This window comes from Halichoeres trimaculatus, unplaced genomic scaffold, assembly GCF_033239565.1.
Source record: "Halichoeres trimaculatus isolate MK-OKI-2021-1 unplaced genomic scaffold, fHalTri1.1 fHalTri1_scaffold_13, whole genome shotgun sequence".
In the NCBI taxonomy this organism is placed as follows: Eukaryota; Metazoa; Chordata; class Actinopteri; order Labriformes; family Labridae; genus Halichoeres; species Halichoeres trimaculatus.
Genome location: NW_027437191.1, coordinates 15,310,158 through 15,315,918, shown reverse-complemented (window position 1 = coordinate 15,315,918; position 5,761 = coordinate 15,310,158). Strand labels below are relative to the sequence as shown.

Below are 5,761 nucleotides of genomic sequence, written 5' to 3'. Positions count from 1 at the left end.
CTTCAAACAAATTTTCCTTGTTTTGAGATGTCTTGAACGTCAGGTGGAAAGTATCATTTTGCAATGCACTTTGTCAATTTACTGTTAAGGTCAACACGATTCTCATGAACTTATTTATTGTAAGTTATTTATTAATGCTTGTTGAATGCTTCATTTAAGAATGTGTACAATAAAAGCGGTCCGTGAATGGATCCTTGAGGCACTCCAAATAAACAAGCAGTGGGAAAAGAGACAGAATTACCAAGCAGACAATGTGACATTAGAGATGCCTGAGAGATGCTGGAGAAAGACTCAGCCTCAGACTTATTCAGTATTGAGTAAATAATCCAGTGAAAGCAAAATAAAACATTTAACATATTTCCTTCTGAGAGTTTTGGCATATTTAATAGATAAATGATTTTGTTTCCACCAACAGTGGAGCTGATTTATGCTACTTTAAGATGAGGTCACTTGTGGGTGGCACAAGGTTTACCTGAGGCTTTGCAAGCATCAAGAGTTGTTGGGTCTGTCTCCCAGTTGCTCAGAAGTCATCAATCCACAGGAGGTGTATCTCAGACCCACATAGTTAATCTCTCCACTCTCCTGCTCTGTCAGGATAAGGAACAATACTAAGTCTTCATTTGCCTCCTCTTGCCGCTTGCCTCTCTCATAAATAAACTAATTAACTTGGGCAGCTCTGGGTGCAGAGAAGACAAGTAAGCTGTCCCATAGACATATCAATATTCACAAGGGTGTACACACCTGGACTTACTCATTGATATATATCCCAAACACACGTTTTCTCACGCCTTCTTGCCCACTCACTCCTGTTTTCTTCCCAAACTGTCACGCTGAGCAGAAGTCCAGATGAATACAAATCAGCTCGTGCCTGTCTGTCTGGGTTTAGGGGATTGCAGCTCAGTAAATAATCTGAAACAATGTGTGAGCAAATAGAAGAAGAGATACCACAAAGGACCAACAGATGTGGGGATGAACAGTTGGGCAGCTTTCTCAAGATACAATTAGTCATATCTGGGAAGAAGATTTGATTTGTCAGAAACCCTCTGTCAGCCACAGGGACACAGCTATTATTTATCTATTCATTCATTTATTTGTTTTAATTTATTTGTTTATTTATTTGTATATATATTTGTTTTTTGGTTTAATTAATTAATTTATTTATTTAATTTATTTATTTTTTGTTGGTGTGTGTGTGTGTGTGTGTTTGGGGGGGGTGATTCTGAACAGACATTACTGGTTTTTACAGTCTATTCTCTATTGAATTTTTAAACTGCCAATTTTCCAGCAGTGTGTTGATAGTTCTGAGTTTTTAGATAATTCTCTAATTAAAATGGAAGAAAGAAAGACATGATTAAGAGTTTAAAAATGCAGCTCATGGTGATGGCACTGACTCTGCCTGTTTGACCATGGTTCTGCAAATTAAACGTTTGTAGAGTTTGTGTTGGTTTTGATGTCTCCTGTAGACAATGCGGCACCTCATATCTTTGCTGATCCATGCAAGTCATTTTGTCCTGCTGTCTTGTGATCGTCTAACATGTCACTCATTGCAAATCTTCGCCACAGTGTGTGTGAAGAAAGGCTGCTCGTGAAGTGTGCTGTCAATCCCTTTGTCTCGCATCTATCCTGCTGCAAAAGTTAAAGATTGTTCAGATAGTTTAGGAATCATCAGTTTTCTCACTAATGGTCTTTTTTGCTTTTGTTTCTCATTAAGGGGTATTTATGTTAATTTCAATAAATTTCACAACAAGCTTTAAAAAAGAAACACCCAGGAGCTTTAAAGAGATAGTTTGTTTCTTTCCTCAAAGGTCATGTTAGGTACTTCTTAATAGTCATTTTGTTACCTGCAGGGGATGTTAGCCAGCTCTGCCACTTAGTGAGAAACCTGGAATAGAAACAAGGCTTTCCATCACTGCAGCCTGCAAACTCTACCATGTTATTTGGCTGAGCTGAAGAAACTCCATCTCTAACAGTGATGTCAGTGTAAGTGATTACTGTAACCACAAAAAACGCTGTGTTTAAAACTGCACCCCTCTGTGTCATCAGGAACCCTGTTTTTTTTTCTTTTTTTTTTCTACAGTGGGATTCAATGTTATGTGTTCACTTGTGTTCTTCAGTTCAGTTGTTGGGGTCTTTAGGCTTCAAACCAAATGAAACAAACAAGTGAGAGATTGGCCTGTTGAGTCTCTGATACTACTTCCAGTGGAAGATCAGCTGCAGAATGACTTCTCCTTACTATTCGCCTCTGTTTGTTACTCACTGCCGACCGGGTGTAACAGTGTAGACACGCAGAGGATGGGGCAGCTGAAAATTCACTCCTATTCGTTTTGCAGTGCTAGCACCAGTTTTTAAGCTGATTTCCTCACCTATTATGTCACAATCATCTAAAACACTCAATACAGGAAGCGGTGACCTGCTGATTGTTAATTAAACCTTGTGATAGGATCCCTTCACTGATCTCCAGAGAGTTTCAGGGCATCACAACTCAAATCCATATGTTAATGTCTTTCATACTCATGTAATTTTTTACTCAACAAAAGGTCAGAGGTTAAAATAATAAAAAAAAAACATTCACAGAGGATGTTCTAGGCATAGATATATATAAAGGCTAGATAGCTTACAGACGCTGTAAGCCAATGAGGGCTGACGTCGCTACGCGGCGGCCATCTTACCTAGGGGCTGCTGGCTCACTGATAACATTAATGCCTATGGAGCATGTACTATTGAATTAACTATAACTTGTTCAATTTTCATCCGATTTTTAAACGGTTTGATTTGTTTTAAACGTCAGAGATGTAGTTATGCTACTGCATATTTACGGATGATTATAACCATGAACTTTCATGTTAAATTAAAAAAGTAGATAGTAGAGCATTACCTGCCATGGCTGTACACATACACACAGTGAAATTAAACGTCAGTGTTTATGTTAAACATTTAATAGTTTGATATTTTATATTTCTAATTTATTACATTTATTAAATATAAAGGGGTAAGTTGACCCACATGATATTTTAAACTTAAACTGAAGAAATAATGAATGGACATTATATGTGATTCATATTGGTTCAATTTACCCCAAGGCTTTTGGTTCATCTTGCCCCATGACCATCATTTTGATAAAACCTAATTCATTTAATGATTCAGAATGATCTTTTGCTAAATGATTCACATAGTTCTATACGTTGAATATCACTAACATGCTTAATGTATAACTTTAGACCTGGGTCTATTTGCTTTAGCCTCAAAATAATCATACCACAAAAGTCAAAGAATTCTACAGCCAGTTGGAAATAATGTTTGTGTTCTTATTCTAGGGTCTCTTGACAACTCGTGACAACTCGTGTAAAGTTTTAAAGATCAAGAGGATGGTTCATTCATCTTACCTGTTCTCCCCTACATATATTTTATTATACATTTTAAATAAACACATTTAGTAACATGACATCAAGGTTACTTTTATTAACAGGTGTGCACAATTACAAAACAATTCAACTGTTTTTCTTTGCCCTCCTCTCCCTCGCCAAGGCATTGCTCTTCTCCCGCTGCAGTTTCCGCACTATTGCCAAGGCTGCATCGAGTTTGGTCTTTATACCCTTGGGGCAGGAAGGCAATGCATACAGGTGGTCAGGGGCCTTCCTCTTCAGGCTCTTTCTCCTCTCTCCAGTGGCTGTCTGAGGTTTTGGAAAAATATAATAATAATAATGAGGACAGTAATAACAGTAACTTTTTAACAATTTATATTCACCTGTCAGTGCTGTGTTTAATACAAAGTTATGTTCTTTAAATCTACAAAATAAAACCCAAATCAGTGTTCTTTTAATACATTGATTTAAATAGATTGTCTTGGCTAAAGGCGAAGTTAATTTTTGGGTCTCTCGACAAAAATGTCAGTTTTGATTGTATAGGTTTCCTACACCTTGTTGTAGTTTGCACATGTTTATTCATAAAAGTGTATGAGTGACATGAGCAAGTGACAGCCTGTGGTTCTCAATCCTTTTACACATATTACCACCTTCTAGAGGCAGCAGTGCTTCTTGTTGCTACCGGCTAAAATATACAGTTACATATTAAAATGTCCTTAATGCACAACACTTAATGTATTCCTAAACTTGCAAAAATCATGACAACACGTATAGCACATATTCTTGTTGTCAATTGATACACATACCCTTTGGAGATGAGCAGGGAAGTTGAAAATGGCTGGCACAACAACAGCCTTAAGCCGGACAGTCTGCCCTGTCCTGTCAAAATCCTCACTCCTGAAATGTTTGCTGCACAGTTTGCTGTTTTTTCATGCAACAAAACCGTTCCTTCTTAGAGCAAGTTCCCACTGTCTCCTCTTCTCTGCGTTTTGGGGAAACCTTAAAAACATGAGAAGATACCAAGATATATAAATTATTGACAACATTTTACACCCTTCTTACCTTTAACATTCATGGTAAGAACAAAAATACAGAGCTAAATTATGAAATTGTTGGGGTAATTCGTGTAGCCTATGCTTGAATGCCATTATGAAACCTTAAATAATAGTAACATGTTAAAAGAAATGTGAAAAAGAAATATTCAATGATTATTATGTAAACAAATGGTAGAAACATTTCTACAACGTCAGGGTCAAAATAACTTGTATTATACAAGTACAAATCCACTAAGTTAGCAACAATTATCCTAAATATGTCCCTCAAGTCATTTCTTGTGAAAGGTGATTCCACCGGCTCTGGTTTTGAAGGAACATTCGTTTGAGCATCCATATGCTGCACAAAAGTGTGCCATCTTGTACTGTAGGGGGGTATTTTTGCAAACAGAAAGCCAGCCAGTTACTGTATCACAATGAATCTAAATCTAGGATATATTTCACTAATGAAACAGCTTGTCATGTTAAAATAACATAATTAACATTAACATAACCATGTTAAAACGAATGAGTAATGCCTTTCCCATGTGTATAGAATTAAGTCAGGTTACTTTGTAATAGTCCAAGTGGCTCACGCGTCTCATTTACAACCTCGTTTCTTTGCTAGCTAATACCCAACTGCATCCACACAAATTGTCATTAAGACAAAATGTGTTGTTGTCAATAAATTATTATTGGTCTCACAGAAACCCGTATAATAATTGCAACTCACAGATTGCAGCCCTGCTAATAGCTGTAACAAACACACAACTGTGCAGCGATTTTCGAAAAGAAAACGGCAATTTCAACAGGTTTGCACGGCTTGAATCATAGCCACGCTAAAAAGGTTTTTAATAAACCAAACCGTTTGCAAATCTGTCAAGAATTCAGCAAGTTAAGTGTATTTGGTTTGTGTAAGTCGCTCACCTTCCATCCACTACTGTAGAGCGCTCCGGAGAAGTCCCCCTAGGTAAGATGGCCGACCAGTGACGACGCCGGCGAAAGTCCCAATAGCCATCTAGCCTTTATATATATCTATGGTTCTAGGTCTTGTTTGTGGCCCTAGTTGCCATGGCTTGTCACATATCAGCAAGCTTTTACTTAAACGGGTGAAACAGTCAGAGAGATCAGCAGGTACACCCAAATATGGGATAGTGATATCCTGACTCCATCTGGCAGTAATCTGACAATGATTTATTTATATCTATGAGTAGGTATCTGCATGCAAGTGCAGCTAAAAATCTTCCTAGATCAAAAATGGCAACTGGAAACCAAACCTGCCAAACAATGTCATGAAACATTTACTGGACATCAGAAAGGACGTGATAGACCTTTATTCACCAGAAGCACTTTGAAGGTTGTAAGGGG

The 5,761-nt window shown here is 37.5% G+C and overlaps 1 long non-coding RNA gene across 1 annotated transcript; it reads right to left on the bottom strand.

Annotated features, from left to right (window-relative positions):
• Nucleotides 1–3,398: 3,398 nt before the first annotated feature.
• Nucleotides 3,399–5,440, bottom strand: LOC141802392 (uncharacterized). Its single transcript, XR_012599472.1, has 3 exons — nucleotides 5,321–5,440; nucleotides 4,169–4,361; nucleotides 3,399–3,671 (listed from the first exon to the last, which is right to left on the bottom strand). It is a non-coding gene; the product is annotated as an uncharacterized LOC141802392 (long non-coding RNA).
• Nucleotides 5,441–5,761: the final 321 nt, after the last annotated feature.